Raw genomic sequence first — 18,676 nt, 5'->3', positions numbered from 1 at the left:
TCTAACCTGCGGAGTCTTCTCAGGCGGTCGCCTCTTCTAACATTGAGTGGGGCAATGTCCAACCCAAAGAATTGAAGTTTATCACGATCCCTGCCATGCTCTTCTGTGAAATGCCGGGCAACCGGATAGGCGGGATCCGCCTTTTCAATTGCCCGCAGGTGCTCCAATATCCTCAGTTTGAGTTCCTTGATTGTATTGCCGATGTAGCGAAGGCCACAGGGGCAGAGCAAACAGTATACTACAAACTGGGAACTGCAGGTTATGAATTTCTTAATGGGCAATGTTCTCCCTGTGTCGGGTTTGGTATACGACAGCACTCTTCTGCTGCCGGCACAGCCATCTTACTGTCTGCTTCAGTGATAAGCGTGAATGCTATGATAATTGTTGCTTATCACTAGTTCTTGTACATTATCCTTTTTCTAAAGATTCAGAAAGTATTTTTATACTTGACTATAGGAATGTACGGTATAATGGATTACCCACCAAATGAAAGTATTATTTAAGTGTTTTGCAGACGTTGGCTTTTCTTGTCTTATGTGTGGTATTATATTGTAAATATTGTACGTTTTGGTAAATTTTGTAGCTCTTTTATCCAGTGTACCCCTTCTCCCCACGAATGATTGTTTATTGTATGGTTGTGATATGAGTGATATGATGAACGATTCCCCCTTGTTTAGACTTTTTTGATAAATTGTGTTTTACATGTTTGTTTTCTCAAAATGAAAAAGTATTTCTTGATAAAATCAGAAACAGGAATAAAAGCTATTAACTAGCCTCCAGTCTTGAATATTTTCTCAAGTACTGTGTCTGAATTTACGTTACTGCGGCGTTATCAGTACTGGCAATTTCTTTTTTGTTATGTTCTATGAAGGCTCAGCCATACTGATTAGAGCCAACCCTTAGTTGTTTATTGGGCACAGGCTTTACAGCGCCCGCAGGGAAAGAATCCCTTCATCTCTTTTAAGGTATTGGTTTTGGGTATGGGTTTCTCCAAGTGACTGGAGACCAGCATGTCTCCTAATGATCTTGCTCTACTGAATGTTAATAGAGGATATGCAGGTAGATCTTCCTTCAGTATGCTGTCCGTTTGCAATATATGCCAGTTCTTATGTAGCATTGCTCTGAGATCATTAGCACCTGATGAGTAGGGAGTGATCAATCTAAACTTCCCTTTGTTGGCAACTGCTTTTTCTCACAACCACATCCTTGATTATCTGTAGTCCATATTGTTGCCCTGTGTATCTTTCTTACCTTCTTCAATGTTTAGAAGTTCCTCACCATAACCCCTGATAGAAAAGCGCGCTAAACATTCTGAGGCAGCCGCCTCGAAATCTGAATCCCTTGAGCAATTCCTTCGGACCCGAGGATGTTTCTCCGTAAGGAATGCTCCTTATGAGCTGTGAAGGGTGACTACTGCTGGCAAAGAGTGTTGAATTGCCAGCAGTTTTTTTCCTGTAGAGGGCAGTGTGCAGATGGTCCCCCTCGACAAACACCCTCAAGTCCAAGTACTCAGCTGCCACCGGACTAATTGAACCTGAGAAATGCAAGTTTAGGTCATTGTTGTTAAGTATCCTGATAAATTCCTCTGCTGTGTTTGTCCCACCGTTCCAGACGATAAATAGATCGTCGATGTAACGATGCCAGCATACTGCCTCCCCTCTATCTTGTCCAACCACACAGCTCCTGGGCACCTGCTCCTCCCACCAGCCTACGAACAAGTTCGCATAGCTGGGAGCGAAGCAGGTGCCCATCGCCGTACCGGACCTTTGGATGTACAGTTGGTCTTCAAATAGAAAGATATTGTGAGTTAGACAAAATTCTGTGAATTCAAGAATCCAGCTGTGCCCATGTTCTATACAGGTGTATAAGCGGGGAATATCCAGCACCATCAGCAGATATTGTGGACTCTATACTAGCTCCTTAATCTTGGTTAAAAATTCCTTGGTGTCCTGTATGTAGGAGTCTAGTTTTACCACCAAGGGAAACAAAATGTTGTCCACAAAGCGGGACATATTCTCTGTCAAACTCACCTCTGTATTGCTGGGCGGAAGACAACGCCGCGAGGCGCTGCTGGATAGAAGACCCACAACGAGGTGAGTGAATTCGTACACTCTCTCTGTCTGCCAAGCGGGGCATTGAAGCAGCTCAGAGCAGGCTTGTTAGAGAGACGCCGTGCACGTAAATATTACGGGCGGCTTACGAGCTTACACTCAGACCGGAGAAAACGCCTTTTGTAACAAACGAATAAGAAGTTCACCCTATAAGTAACAAAGTGCGCTAGAAAGTAAATAACCAGTGAGAGGGAAACGCGTGCTGCCAAAAGAGCTTCCAAAGCATCTGTGATGTTTAAAACAGGCGAGCAGAGTGGTGAAACCCACCGGAAATCGAAAACACCAGAAAATGACAACATAACGCGTAAACAACAAATAAATGTATTGAAGCGCCAATATAAGAAAGAAATTAACAAGAGTTGGGCAGTAATAGCACTGGAAAATTATATTGAGGTGAAACGTATCCCCAGTGGACTCAGGATTTTCACAATGCCCACACACCTAGAAACAAAGGAGGAGCTATTGAATGAATGGATCGAAAACAATACTGAATGTTCACTAAACATGATGCGCATCCTCATTAAACATGCTAAGATTGACATTGATGAAATAACATTGAAAATCAAAGATCTAGAAGAATCATTGTCGAAGGAAACCGATCAAGATGAAATTACAAAACTGAGGAGAGAAATGGAGGCTAGACTAGACCATTATGGGAAAGAAATTGAAGAAGGTAAAGAGCGCAAATTTAAATGCGATGAGCAAGATTATCTACATGGAAGGATCTTAACATTCGCAAGACGCTATGATAATCTCAAAAAAAATCTTTCGATGCAGAATTTGGCATCAAGCGCCAGTGAGTCGGATGTGAGTGAAAATGAAGCAACAAGAGACACAAATAAGAGAAAAAGTTGTCTTTTTTAGAGGAGGTAAAACTAATGAACCTGGAAATTAATGTGACGAGAGGCGGAGGAAGGGGAAGAAGGACATACCAAGGCAGAGGGAGAGGAAGAGAAACACAAAACCAGCAAACTCCCGCGCCAGCACCAGAAAAACCTGCAGGGCAAAACGAAAGAAGACAGTCTCCCTTACGCAACCGGAAGTAACGAACTTGATCATTAATCTCTCCAACTATCAACTAACAAATCAAGAGAATACAGTGTTAAATAAAGGATTATCATTCTGCCCAGACTCACATTTTGACTATACCCAAGTGAGGATAGACATGTACAAGTTCCTTAGGAAACTTAAGCTGGCAAAAGTACATGCCAATAAGCCACCCAATATTGAAGCCATTAATACCATAGATACAATGGAAGAGGAAACTGCTTCAACTACAATTGAACATTTACCTGACTTAAGACGTGCATTTGAAACTCTGTTTGATCAAGAAGGTGACATGCTATCAGATGAACAAATGTTGGAACAAATGAACATCCAAACTAATAAAAGACCAGATACAGGACTAAAAAGAAAGTCCAGATACTATCCTACACTCTCACCAGGAAATAAAATCGACCTATTCTCAGATGCCATGATTCAAGAACTGGACAAACTAACGAAAGTAGGAAATAATAAAATCAGGGAAAATTTGACAACTGAAGAATGACAAGCAATCAAAACTCTCATGGAGAATGAGAAGATTACAATAAAATCCGCCAACAAGGGGGGAATATAGTTATAATGGAAACTACGGATTACATAAATGAAGCTATGAGACAATTGAATGTAGAACAGAATTACTCAAAGCTCAAGAATAATCCAATGATGAAAGTGACAAAAGAACATATAAATAAATGGCATGCAAAAGGATTGCTCAACGATAATGAAAGAACAGACAGGACCTGTCCATGCATGGCCAGGTCAGTGCCGTGGTGTCCTCCTGTTTTCTTTCCCTCCGTATGATCCGGAAAATTTCTCGTTTCTTTTCTCTTGACTCCCTTAAAATCTTTATTTCTGCCCTTATCACTTCCCGCCTTGATTATGGCAATAGCTTGTTCGCTGGCATCCCTGCCTATGAAACCCGCCGCTTACAAGCTATCCAGAATCAGGCCGCCCGTCTTATCTTTCATTTACCCAAAACACATCATATCACTCCCGTCCTCAAATCCCTTCACTGGCTGCCCATTTCTCAGAGATCTCTGTTTAAACTAGGGTGCCTTGTCTATCGGGCCCTCGATCACTCTGCACCGGCTTTCATCAATTCTTTGATTTCCCGTCACATCCCTGCCCGCACTCTCCGTTCATCATCTTCCGCTCTCCTCACCGTTCCCCGCTTTCACAAATCTCGCACTGGTGGAACCCGTTTTTCTGTTCTTGCTCCCCGGTTCTGGAATTCCCTTCCTCTTTCTATGCGTTCGATCCCTATTTTTTCACATTTCCGTAAAGCGCTGAAAACTTTTCTGTTTGCCCTGGCCTACCCCTGCTAATCCTCCTGGCCCTGTCTGTTCGGTTCTTTAGAGCTCCCAGCGCCAGGAAGCCGTTTGGCCATCGTGCGCTCTACAAATATTTTTCATTCATTCATTCATTCATTCATTCATTCATTCAACATTTCTAACTACTGTCTTTCCTACAACCCCCTGTATATACTTCTTACCGAAGGTACATAAGACCCTAATAAACCCTCCTGGCAGACCGATCGTTTCATCTTGCAGTTCCTTGTATGAAAATGTTTCCAAATACGTGGATACTTTTTTTGCTCCAATTGCTCAAACCATGCCCTCATACCTAAAAGATACAGGGGATTTACTGAGGATTCTTATGGATATAACTTGGGACCCAGGGTATTTGCTAGTAACAATAGATGTTGGATCAATATACACTTCTATAAGACACTATATAGGACTGAAGGCATGCCAACACTTTCTGAGACAACGCAATATCACAGAATTGGAACACACGACAATGCTCCTAGAAATGATCTATATGTGCTTAACAAATATCGTCTTTCTCTTCAATAAAGAGCTCTATAAACAAGAGTGTGGGACTGCCATGGGGATTTCATTTTCCCCCAACTATGCCAATATCACCATGGGCTGGTGGGAAAAGACGATTGCATGGGACACTAACAATCAGATCGATTTAGATCGCATTATTTTGTGGGTACGTTACATCGACGACCTATTTGTGATCTGGAATAGAACTGACCAACAATTCAAAGAGTATTTCTCCAGGCTGAATGATAATGAAATTGGACTACAGTTTACATGTTCAACAAACAAAAAAAATTGATTTTCTGGACCCCAAAATATATATATCTGAAGGCAAAATTGAATCAATGCTGTTACGATAAAAAACGTCTACCAATAGAGTGATTCACGGCACCAGTTTCCACCCCGAAGCCCTGTTAAACAGCATACCTTATGGGGAGTTTGAAGATAAATTGTTCTAAGGAAGATGATGCGGAAAGCAAAATTCAGGAGAGTAAAAAAAGATTTGAATCAAGAGGGTATAGACAACGTGTCCTAAATAACTGCAAGAATAAAAGCAGACCAGAGGACGAGGGCTGAAACCCTCATAGAGAGAACTAAAATCACTCAGGACAAGGATCCCCCAAGATTCATAACTACCTACAGCAAAGAAAGTGGTAGTATTGTGAAAAAAATGAGGAAATATTGGCACCTAATATCAGGGGACCCTGATATAGGAGAAATTGCTGGAAAACAACCTTCAATAACCTATAGAAAAAATACATCTCTACAAGATCTCCTTGTGAAAAGTCAGTTTGAAATAAAACAAAAACCAGATTGGCTGACACATCAACGGAAAGGATTTCAACCATGTACATCTTGCAAGGCTTGCAAAAATGGTAAAAGCATGAGAAACATTGAAGAACCAGACTGGAGAATCATGCACATTGGGCAGTACACCACATGCACCTCAAAAAATGTAGTGTGCATGATAGAGTGCAGATGTGGAAAGAAATACATAGGCAGCACAACGTGCATGTTGAAGAAGAGAATTCTTGAACACATCCGCGCGGTAAAGAACTCAAACATGCTATATGCAACTGCCAAACACATCAGTACATGCCAAAATGGAGACTGGAGAGTAATGACTTTCTATGGGATCAGAATGCTGCCAAAAATGGAAAGAGGGGGAGATTCCGTTTGAAAACTACGTCAAATGGAATCACGTCTCATAATCAGATTACAAACTAAGAGCCCAAGAGGCATTAACTTTGGAGAAGAACTTTATATACATCTGGAATAAATGTGCAAATGAACTTCCAAACAGAAATGGGGTACTAACCCAACGCGATCAGAATCTGTAAATAGGGGTACGAATCCCACAACGTTTAAACAACTGAAAATAACTCTGCCGATGTGAATTAACATTCAACGCCACATACTATATGAGTGTAAAGAAAAGCGCACCTGTCTTTCCTTTTCTTTTAATTTTAACTAATTGTTCCAAACTACATATCCCATAATGCCACTTAATGGCTAATATGGGCTAGTATAAATATGGAAACAGTAGAAGGACTTACTGACCGTGACCAAAGCCTTGTCTGGCTGAAACGCGTTGGTGGGGTGAAACGTTGAATTAATGGCTTTCAAAAGTATCCGGTTATGCCACCTCCTTTGTCCAAGTTAATTCATTTGGGTCAGGATCCGACCCCTGGGCTGAGCACACGCTGCGGAGCGCTCTCATCAAGCTTGAAGGATCACATTGCTGAAAGAGATATATATATATATATATATATATATATATATATATATATTACTTACTGGCGGTCGCCAGTAGGTAGTTATAGTTAGGACCTAGTTACCATAGGAAAATGGCAACATTCTACTCCCAAAACTAATTCTTTGTTGATATCAGCTCCTATGTTGAAAGTTTGGGGGTGATTCGCTGAGGGGGGCTGAGAAAAAAGGGGGGGGTCCCAAACCCCCCCCCCTGGTTTCTCCATGTTCATTTTCATAGGAAACTTTAGAGAAGGCTACAGGTTGAACAGGTGAACGGAATTACCCCAGATTTGGCAGGGAGAAGGGTCTTGGTGTAGAAAGCATGCTTTTGTTTATTTGGTGTAAATCCGTTCAATAGTTTTAGAAAAATATGGAAATTTATAGATATTTGGGAATGCTGCCATCTGACAAGCAACCGGTCCCAGGAAGACATGGCTTGGCAGTTCAGGCCGGATTGTTCCCATGAGGCACAGGCTCAGACTGATTTGCATATGGCCATGTCTGAACTGGGGTGGTGGAGTGAGCTAAAGAATGATGATGGATTAAACCCAGATCAGTTAACTGGGGGTGAGTGCTTGCATTGTTTAACACTTTGTCCATCATTCCCTTTGGTATTGATCTGATTGGCTGAGGTGTTATGAGCAGGAGCCTGCTGCTAATTGGCTGTGATGGTGTTGCAACTAGGAAGTGTTGGCCGCCACTTTATGATTCCTTTGAAGTGAGTAACGGGAAAAAAGGGAAAAAAAGTAGGAAAGGAGTGTAGGAGCACTGAAAGCTTTGTGGGGGAGTGTGAAGCGAAGTAGTCACTCCTACCGGTCTGAAAGTGTGGTGTTGCTCAGAGTGACATGGTGCTGATATGATATGGTGCTACACTCAAGTGTGAAACAGAGCGTCTAAACTCTGAGGTCATTGCTGTAAAGTGATGTGTTCTGGTGATTGTGTGAAAGTAGTGTTAGTAGGCTTTTATACCATACAGGGAGTGGGAAGCAAACTAGTGACCGCTACTGAGTGTTGATAGTATACCGGAAGCGGGAAGCAAAGTAGTTACGCCAACCTGTGTGAAGACTTGGGGATGAAATCGAAGTGATTTCTGTAAAATGATGAGCTAAGGGCGCTGTAGTATACGTGTGCAAGTAGTATTAGTAGGCATTTATACCATACAGGGAGTGGGAAGCAAACTACTGGCCGGTACAGTGCGTTCATACTATACCGGAAGCGGAAAGAAAAGTACTCACGGCTACTGGTGTGAAGATTTGGGGATCAAACCGAGGTGATTGCTGTAAAAGGATGGGCCTGGGTGCTGTAGTGTACGTGTGCAAGTAGTGTTAGTAGGCCTTTATACCATACAGGGAGTGGGAAGCGAACTAGTGACCACTACTGCGTGTTGATAGTATACCGGAAGCGGGAAGCGAAGTAGTTACTCCAACCGGTGTAAAGACTTGGGGATCAACCCGAGGTGATTGCTGTGAAAAGAATGGGCTCTGGGTGCTGTAGTGTACGTGTGCAAGTAGTGTTAGTAGGCGTTTATACCATACAGGTAGTGGGAAGCGAACTACTGATCGGTACCTTGCGTTTATGCTATACTGGAAGTGGAAAGCGAAGTACCCACGCCTACAGGTGTGAGAACTCGGTGATCAAACTGAGCTGATTGCTGTAAAGTGATGGGCTCTGGGCGCTGTAGGATACTAGCCACTGTAGTATAAGTGTGTAAGCATCCGTTTATAATATATAGGGAGTATGAGGCGAACTACTCACCCCTACTGATGTGAAGACTTGGGGATTAAACCTTGAGCCTAAATTGTGAGCTCAGTGCTGTAAAGTGATGTGCTCTGGGTGCTGTAGCATACCTGTGGAAGAAGTGTTAGTTTACGCTTATACAATATTATAGGGAGTGGGAAGGAACCTACTGACCCCAACCGGTCTCAAGACTCTGGGATGAAACCATGAGCTCATTTCTGTAGTCATGTGCTCTGTGTAGTATTCCAATGTAAGTGATAGTAGAGTGTTAATATGTAATTTTACTAGAATCTAAGTATGTAATGTTAGAATGTAGGGCTGTCATGAGGGTAACCTAGGGGAGTTTGTACACGTTGCTGGAGAAGAAGGTTGCCTTGCTGTCAGCTCCTGTTGGTGGTTGTTTCAGGGGACTTGTTTTCTTGTAATAAATCTACTTATTGGATCCACTGCTGCCTGCCTCTTCACTACATAAATTTGGCGACGAGCAGGAGAAGGTAAAAAGAAAGCACCACTCACCAATATTTCAAAATTGGTTGCGTTTTGCTGAAGACCTGTTTTCTTCCTGTTCCTGTTTCTACTCATGCCAGGGTCGTCGGCTCATTGAACTGTCATCTGACTTCTGGTAGGATTTATATTTTGCGCTTCCTCTGCTTCTTCACTACATTCTGGTTGCTGTACTACACGTGTGTAAGTGGTGTTAGTATGCGTTTATACTAACAAATGGATCATGGTCCAAGGGAGGGTGACATGTCGTGCAGGTCATACAATGTCCCGGGGTGTGCATTTGCGAGACATTTGTGTTTGCTATTAGACGGCTGGTGCATGGCTTCCACCCTGTGATAGCAAATACTCGTATGACTTCTTGAAGCAAGAGGAGGAAAACCTTGAATAGCTTTAATTCGAGGGGATGCGGATGGTAAAAATGGAGAGAAAAAAACAAAACAAAAAAAGCGGGGTCTCACCCTTTCTTTTAAATGAGGTCACTGGTGGGTAATGTTCTGTGGCCAATCCAATTATTATATTGCCGGGTCTCTGAAGGACTGGAGATCTTTATTTCACATGTAAATTAGGGGCGGAAGGGCACAGAGACGTTTTGCAGCCTAGGGAACCGCCACCTTCCTGGGTATTGTTTACTAATTATTCGGGGGGTTCAAGGCCAACTGAAGTCCGGGGGTTGCCACATTCTGGGGCTTTATTTAAATATGCAGGGTGGGCCTCGGCAGTCCCTGAAGCCTCGGTGGTCCTAGGCAGTACCTTATTTGTTCAGTAATCACACAGGCAGTTCTTATGGTGTTATAAAGTGATACACTCATAGAACTCTTACAGTTGTACAATAACCCAGGCTTCATTTGTCTAATAGTCAGTTAGATTATGTTTGGTAGGTGCACTCTAATATTAGATAACATTATCCTTAAAATCTCTTATAAACCAATGATTTTCACAATAAAGAATAGACAAGTGTTGTCAGAAAAAGAAGACCTATACACTCAGTTATTTATTTGAAAAACAGTAACCTTTATTAAAGCCCAAATAAATAGAAACGTAAATTTAATAGAAGAAACAGTATAATAAAAAAAAGTGGGTTGGACTCCAGTGGATGCAGCGTAGGAAACCTGCAAGACAAAAATGAAACATAAGTATGTGTGCTTTGTGGAAGAGGTAAAGAAAGGAAGTCCGAATGAAAGTACAATAGTGAGAATGGAAGGGAGGGGGAGTGGGTGGAAGGGAGAAGGGGAGGGAGATTAAAAAGAAGAGAGGGAGGAGGCGACAGAGCGTAGGCCTACTGCACCCAGCCCTTAGCTTTACCCTTCCGTCACCCTTTTATCTAGGACACTGGAATCAGGAGAAAGAGTGTGGTTCAGCAAGCCCTTAAAATGAAACAAATGAGGCCAGAGATTAAGGGCCATATTAACAAGGAATGGCGATAACATTATCACCGCTTTAGCAACAGGAAACTGCAGCTAAAGCAGCGTTAAGGGGTTGATAATATGCACTTGTGAATTCCCATTGAAGCCCAGGTTCTGGGGTGAACCTTGGCTTCTATGGGAACTCACAAGGGTACATTATCAAGCTCATTATTGGCGCTTTAGCACAGTTTTCTCCAGCTAAAATGGTAATAATATTATAGCCAATCTTTGATAATATAGTCCTATATTATTAGCTACGGGAAAATCGCTTGCATGCACCTGTGCACCCAGGGTGCTGCACCCAAGCTCCTTCCCCTGCTCCGTGCTCTATTGTAGGTTTTGCACACCGAGGCTTCACTGCTCACCTGCCACCACGGGTGTGTCCCACGACGTGTTGGTGCAAGCTCCAAGTCCGGGGTACGTTTGTATGGTAGACCAGGTCTCCCGGTCAGGGACGGTGTCTTGATACCACAATGGAAGGTGTCAGAATGCCCAGGTCATCATTGCGGGGTCAGCTCCCGCTCCACCCTTCTTGAGGTAATCAACGGAAAGTCTGAAAAGTGAGAAATAAATTAATGGTGTAAACGTCTGGTGGTAAATTAAGGTTTATTTCAAGGTTGATAGAAAATAGGAGTTGAGTGCATCCTTTGTTTTTGAAGTACGATCTACCAACTGTTAGTGGTAATCATGGTTCAAAGAGGAGATGGAATGCTCAAGAATTCACAAGGTTAAATAATTATACGTTATACGAATGTTTATAAAGAAAGGAACAGAGCGCATGCTAAAAGCATAATGTGTGCATCTAATGCAGTGGCGGAAGCCTGTGTGCATGTACACTTAGTAACAAGCTCACTACAGTGTCCTAAAAGCCAACACCACGTGTCTGTAGGGCAGCGCTGCCCGCTGGCTCAGGCCTACAGTACGGTCCAGCAGGTCCTTAAAATGAGAAAGATGTGACTGAATGAGGTCAGAGATCACATCATAACACAAGGCAACATCGCTTGTTCACACCTGTGCAGCCAGGGTGATGCACCCCACCAGTCCCGCAGCACCGGGCTCAATTAGAGGCCCTGGGCCCCCAGGCCACTCTGGTTAGCTGCTGACAATGTTGTATGAGCAAGTGCAGCAGTGCTCAGAATTCAAATGGAATGTTGATTGCTGGGATAGTGTACACCTCATGGATCCCTTTCATAGATGATGGGCAGTAAGGCTCACAATTTAGAGAGCATGTTGCTTGCCAGGATGGTGTACACCTCATGGATAAACTTTTTTTTTTATTGCCCATTGTGATATATACGAGGTGGATGCGGGCATATCACCTGAGGCAGTGTGGAAGAACTGGGAGATGTGGCTTCGTCGTTATCTGATTTATATGTATGCAAAGTGGGCTGGGCTTACGTTGCGTATGTCAGGCTAGCCTAGGGGTGTGAATAATTATTCCGGGGACCTTGGCGATGTTCAGTTCCTGTCTGGCCAGGAAGTGTACTTATGTGTGTTTCTTTTGTATGTTTGACCTTGCAGATCGTTCAATTTAGATCAGTGTAGCATGTGTCAGGAGGGCGGAAACTATCATTAATGAGATGGTGTTTGAAAAGATTGAATGGTGAGCATTACATGTCGTTGTCAAGGTTGTGGATATGCACAGATACGCATGTCAATGGTGTGCGGTATTATTGAAAGTGTTGTTATCGCGAAGCGTACACATGTGAATGTGCTTGGATGCAGGGACAACCAGCAGTGAGGCTACGTCATACTCAGTGATAAAAGGGACAACCAGCAGTGAGGCTACGTCATACTCAGTGATAACACTCATTACAATCAAACAATGCATGTCAAATGTGAATCTGAAAGTCTCACATATAACACACTACTATATTGGTAAAGCCTGACAACAGAGCGTACAGCAAAAGAAATCTACAAATTGCTGTTTACTGTTTGTCACTTGTGATCTAGGATGTGCATTCTGCCCGTGGCTCCGGATGCTAGTTAGAGCCACGAATACCCAGGCCGAAAGGGAGCACAATAACGTGCACACACACACCAGGGGCATTGTGTAACACATATTTGTTTTTTGATGGCAAGTTTGAGATGCATGGCAATCACACGAGGAAGGCTAATGTACAGAGCATGAATATTGATCAAGATGATCGTTTCATGTTGTGTGTAGTATAAGATATGTGTATACAGGAAAACACTTTTCAAAAAAGCTTTCTAAGCAGAAAAGGTGTCTCTCATCAAACGCTGTAGAGAGAATGAATAAAATGGATGGGGCAATCCAATTGATACAATGGGAAATGTTATGAACCAATCAAATGCTTTTTTAAGGTCTCCTGGCAATCCTGCCATGAGCGCGCAAGGAGGCCACACCCGAAATGATTTTAACAAAATATATTTATCATAATATAAGTTTATTACAGTTAGAAATATATACATGTTTTAAATACTTTAGATTATCGCTTTCTCTCATATACTGTTTAAAGCTATTTCAATATACTTTTGAGACAAAATAAAGGGAATGGCGTACCCGGTGCAATACTATACGTCTGTGATGTAACACAGGGCCTGGCAGCGTGTACTCGGTGCGACCCCATACATACATGACGTAACGAGTGGCTTTGTACTGCGCACCCATCGGATACCAAAGTAGCACCTGAGGTGACTTCATGCGTATATGATGTTACGTGGGATGCGGTGCCACGAAGTCATCAGATACGAAATGCACATCATTTACGAGTTTAGCAATATGGCTGATAGGATTCATGTGGTGATGGAACTTGTTATGCTACTGGTATGGGAGTGCAGTTTTCTCCACCAAAAAAAATATATACATATTTTTTGGGGAAAATATAAAACATTACATAATTTTTAAAGTTAAAAAAAGAAGAAATATAATAGAGTTCCAAAATATAAAAAAAATATTTGAGAAAATATGTGTTTTAGAAACATTAAAATATTAAATTAACATTTAAAAAACCTCTGCAATTCACTGATAAAACCATAGGTTTCAGAGTTAGTTGGACATTTCACTCGTACAAAAAGTAAGAAATTCCCTTGTTATAGTTAGTTCAGCTAACTATTACCCGCGCCCCCGCACTGAACTGCTGATGACATCACATATTACATCACTCATGACATTGTCAGTGACATCACTGATGATATCACTGATGACATCTCAAGCGACAACACTGATGACATCATCCATGTGATAATTTGATGCATCTTCTCACACCCTAATATAACAAAACCATAGACACACCAATAACTACATACCCACGCACTGATTCTTAGTTTTACACAAATATACACTCACTCACCTGTACAGTCACTCATACTTATGGTCACTCAGTACAGGACTATCATATGCACTCATACACCTATATAGACACTCACACACCACCACTCATCCATAGAGGTACTCACACAACTAGTCAGTCATGCAAAAAATTATTCACACTGCCATTTACTCACCTATACAGTTATACACAAACCAGCTCAATTACTCATACAAAAACTAGTACGTTCTTACTCTTTTATACAATCACTGATACAAGCACCCACTCATCGATACAGCCACTCTTACAATCACACACTCTCTCTTATAGCCATTTTTATACTCCAACACACATATATACAGCCTTTCACATATGTAGTTACACACACATATACCACTGAGATATACATTCACTCACTAACACACACATACACACACTCACCCACCTATACAGTCCATCACAGATGCACTCTTGACACCATGCACCCAGTAAATCACTTAATCTCACATCTATGCACAGAGTCACACACACCCCACCCACACAAACACTCAGGTACCCATAGAGATACTCAGACAACCAATAAATAACCCATATAGACACTCATGTAGCTATTCGCAAACCCATGTGGCTGCTTACACACCAACATACAGACGGATACAGACATCCACACAGTTTAGTCACTAACCCATGCATTCAATAAGATACGTTTAATCACTCACTTATAGAGTCAGTCACGCACCTACTAAATCATCCATTCAGACACTTATAGACCCACTCATTCTTCAATACTCCTTTCCCTATATATATTAAACATATTGAAACTTTACAAAAACACACAGTCACTGGATGATGTAATCAGTAATGTCATCAGTGATGTCATTTGAGATATCATTAGTGATGTCATCAGTGATGTCACTGACCATGTCATGAGTGATGTATTATGTGACATCATCAGCAGTGCATTGCGGGGGCGCGAGTAATAGTTAGCTGAACTAACTATAACAAGGGAATTTCGTACTTTTTGTACGAGTGAAATGTCCAACTAACTATAACGCCCCTGAAAGCCATGTTTTTTCAGTGAATTTCTAAAGTTTTTTAAATGCTAATGTCTAACTATAGCGAGCCTGAAACCTATGTTTTTTTCAGTGAAAAAAAATATATATAATTTTTATATATATATATATATATATATATATATATATATATATATATATATATATATATATATATATCTGCAAATACCTCGCAGCAGCGCTCCTTTCAAGAAACACGAGGCAAGGACCAGCTTTTTCTCAGCATTCTCTTTATTCAGCCATTAACCAGAGAGTCATGACGCGTTTCAGCCGTCCCAGCGGCCTTGGTCACATGGCGGTACAGATTGCTTTTGCCCTTTTTAAAGTGATAGCGTGCAGTCACATGTAGAAGTGATGGACATAAACAAAATACTATATGTATATATACATTTGCCTGTACTTTCTCATAGTGCCAATACAAAGGTGAATTAATAACTGTATAAATACATAAATTAATCCCATATTCACATTGCATAAAACATATTCGATATATACTTTTGCAAATTCAATTCTCATAGGAAGAGTATTTTCAGTTTTGCACTTTTAAATACATAACGGCCTAAATGCCTTATCTTTAACTCTTCAGGTTGGTAATGAGAAAAATATACCAATTTAGTCCATCAGATCCATTAGTAAATGATTGTGCATAGTTGGTGCTCACCAATGTGTATTAAATCATAATACAAAATTATAATAATAATCACTACTATTACCTAGTAGTAGAAAAAGAAAAGATCCAAGAAAAGGAAAATAACTTAATCTAAATGGACCTTACAAAAAAAGAGAAGAAATGAATTCGTAACGAACATTGTACCAGCCATTGAAAACTTGGAAGAAGGGGATATAATATCATTGGATATTATTTTTTAGTTCTACTGTTTCATTCTCACCTTCTAACATATTATTGCACCTGTATATTAAAGTGACTCCGTGTCAATTGGAAAAAAATATGTGTATAATTTTTTCCTTTAAAGTGACATCGTGCAATCAAAGTGCAAATACAGATAAAGTGGCTGGTGCTGGAGGGTAGTACTGTAATGAGGTAGTTGGAGGAGGAAAAGTCTAAACTCTATTCAAACAGAGTTATACTTCAGTAAGCAAGACAAGATATAATCATACATTATCAATGTAGCACATATGGAAAAAATCACACCATAAAAACAATCCATAAAAAAGAGGGAATCGGTGACATGACTAAAATCAGCTATCACATCAAACATCAGGATAAAACAAGCTACCCTAATATTTAAAACGACGGCTAAAATCAATCAATTCATATATATACACTCATATATACACCTTTACAGTACACTCAATATATAAATTATACATAATGCATTATAGTTTAAATACCAATGTGTAAACAAAGTGCAATGTGCAAACCAACTCCTCGTATAATACAGTATATTGCTATATCATGGTGTTGACTATATGGCTAAAAAGTGACCTTATCATGAAGTGATCATAAGTATGTGTGGAGGTCCTCCGTGGTGTTAAGACCTCCCGGCCACTTTGAATTGAACTCCAAAATATATTTGGTTTCAAGTCTGCGCATGCATGCCTCCCTATCACCTCCTCTTTTGGTAAGCGGGATGGACTCTATGGCAAAGTATTTGAGACACTGAGGCTTACTGCTGTGACATGCCTCAAAGTGTCTAGCCACTGGATAGCTCTGATCCATATTTACAATGGCGCGCAGATGTTGTAGAATACGCTTGTGAATTTGCAGTTTGCTGCTGCCAATATATTTCAGTTTGCAATCGCATTCCAGTACATACACACAGTATTCCGTTCTACAGGTTAGATGTTGTTTTATTTCCCTTGTAGTTCTTGGGATTACTGTTGTGTATTTTCTGGTGTTGACCCCATGTTGGCAAGCCTTGCATGCCAGGCATTTATAGAAACCCCTACTGGTAGGTCGCCACGGCACCTTGCCTATGTGTTCTTGGCTGTTTGTTGAGAGGATGGAGCCCATACTTAAACTTTTGCGAAAAGTAATAGATGGATTTGGGGGCATCACATCGCCAATCATGGGATCATCTTTTACAAAGTGCCAGTTTCTTCTGACTATACTCCTGATTTCCTTCTCTTGCTTGGAGTAAGTCAGAATGAGTCTAACTTCGTTGGTTTTGTCATGTTGTTTCACTTTCTCAATCAACAAGTCACCTCTTTCTTTAACCCTGGATTTCTTTATAGCAGTGTTCAATATTTTAGCAGTATAGCCCCTGTCTACAAATCTTTGAAAACTTTCCTGTTGCTTGATAATCATGTCTTCATGGTTACTGCAAATACGGCGGATGCGTAGCATCTCGCCGTAGGGTATCGATTTGATAAGATGTTGGGGGTGAGCACTCGTGGCATGTAAAAGAGTGTTCCCTGCCGTCGGTTTTCTAAAAAGAGTACTGGTAATGATATTATTGGATATAAAAACCTGTACATCTAAAAATGTCACCGATTCCCTGCTTACATCAGAGGTAAAATGCAGATTAAGATCGTTTTCATTGATTTCATGTATGAAATTTAAAACACTTTCCTCGGAACCACGCCAAACAATAAATAAGTCATCAATAAACCTAAGCCAGCAAGTGATATTAGTGGTGCAGTATTTCTCAAATTTACGCATGAGGACCAGTTCCTCCCACCACCCCATAAACAGGCACGCGTAACTAGGGGAGAAACTGGCCCCCATTGCTACACCTTGAACTTGCTGGTACATTTGTCCATTAAAAATGAAGAAGTTATTGTTGAGGCAGAATGTTAACATTTCTAAAAGCATTTTGGTATGTTGGGCCAGTTCAATGGGCCTGCGGCTAAGGTAGTACTCACATGCACGCAGGCCATCTATGTGCTTTATACATGTGTATAATGAACTGACGTCCAACATTACCAACAGCAGGTCTGGGCTCCACTCTATCTTATCCAATTTTCGCAGAAAGTCACTGGAATCTTGTACATATGACTTTAAAGACTTCATGTGTGGCTGCAAAAAATAGTCAATGTACCTTGAGAGGTTCTCCAACGGGCCACCACACGCTGCGATTATTGGTCTGCCTGGAGGTTTGGAGATGCTCTTGTGGACCTTTGGTATGAAATAAATATATGGAGTGAGTGGATGATCTTTTTTAACGTACTTAAACTCATCTCCACTTAACATACCTAGGCCCTTCCATGCCACCAGGTTTTTACATAAGGCCTCCAGCATTGCCCTGTATTTCTGGGGGTTGCTCTTGGTGTAGCATTGTGGATCGTCTAATTGCCTGTGAGCCTCCTCAAGGTAGACCATAAAACAATGTTCCCGCCTTTGTCCGAATTCCGAACTATAACTTCAGCATTTTTTAACTTGGTGGATAATTGATTTAATTTTCTTTCCTGGTTCGTGAATTGTCGCTTATTATTGTCAGTCTTTAAGGCCATCTTTTTCACTTGTTGCACCACAGCATCGCTAAATGAGTCAAGACCATCACGTGCCGCCAGCGGAATATATTTGGACTTTGGTTTAAATGGGGTAATCGGTTTCATTTGACCACTGGATGCCACTATCTCCTGTGTCCCCATAGTCTCATCTATCCCCAGCTGGCACATGTCTCGATATAGGTTTAGGTCACTGACTGCCAGTTCAGACGTGCTAATTGTTGATTTTGTTGGAACATTTTCTGTGCTGGCTGTCTTATTTAGGAATTGTTTTTTGAGTTTCAATTTCCTTATAAATCTGTAGATGTCTGCCCTCGTGGTAGTATACGAGAAATTGGACTCAGGGCAAAAGCTCAAACCTAAGCTTAGAAGTTGCTCTTCTGCAGCTGATAGTTGTACTGAGCTTAGGTTAATTATGGATTTGGCTTGTTTCTCCTTGCTGGATTGATCTTCATCACAGCTCGCAGTATTGGAGGAATCCATGGTGTTGTCTTTGACTAGGCCTGGGGTTTCTTGCTCCTTCCCCGTCCACGGCCT

At 41.3% G+C, this 18,676-nt stretch overlaps 1 long non-coding RNA gene across 1 annotated transcript in view; it reads right to left on the bottom strand.

Annotated features, from left to right (window-relative positions):
* Nucleotides 1–9,970: 9,970 nt before the first annotated feature.
* LOC147724564 (uncharacterized) overlaps nucleotides 9,971–18,676 on the bottom strand; it is a 53,421-nt gene continuing 44,715 nt past the window's right edge. The window contains exons 2-3 of the long non-coding RNA XR_015310100.1: nucleotides 10,749–10,936; nucleotides 9,971–10,089 (exon numbers count right to left, since the gene is read on the bottom strand). This is a non-coding gene — a long non-coding RNA (uncharacterized LOC147724564). The remainder of the gene's footprint in view (nucleotides 10,090–10,748; nucleotides 10,937–18,676) is intronic.

The sequence above is a fragment of the Lissotriton vulgaris genome, chromosome 4_1 (assembly GCF_964263255.1).
Source record: "Lissotriton vulgaris chromosome 4_1, aLisVul1.2, whole genome shotgun sequence".
In the NCBI taxonomy this organism is placed as follows: Eukaryota; Metazoa; Chordata; class Amphibia; order Caudata; family Salamandridae; genus Lissotriton; species Lissotriton vulgaris.
Note: the sequence above shows the minus strand (reverse complement) of the source record. Positions and strands in the feature narration are given on the sequence as shown.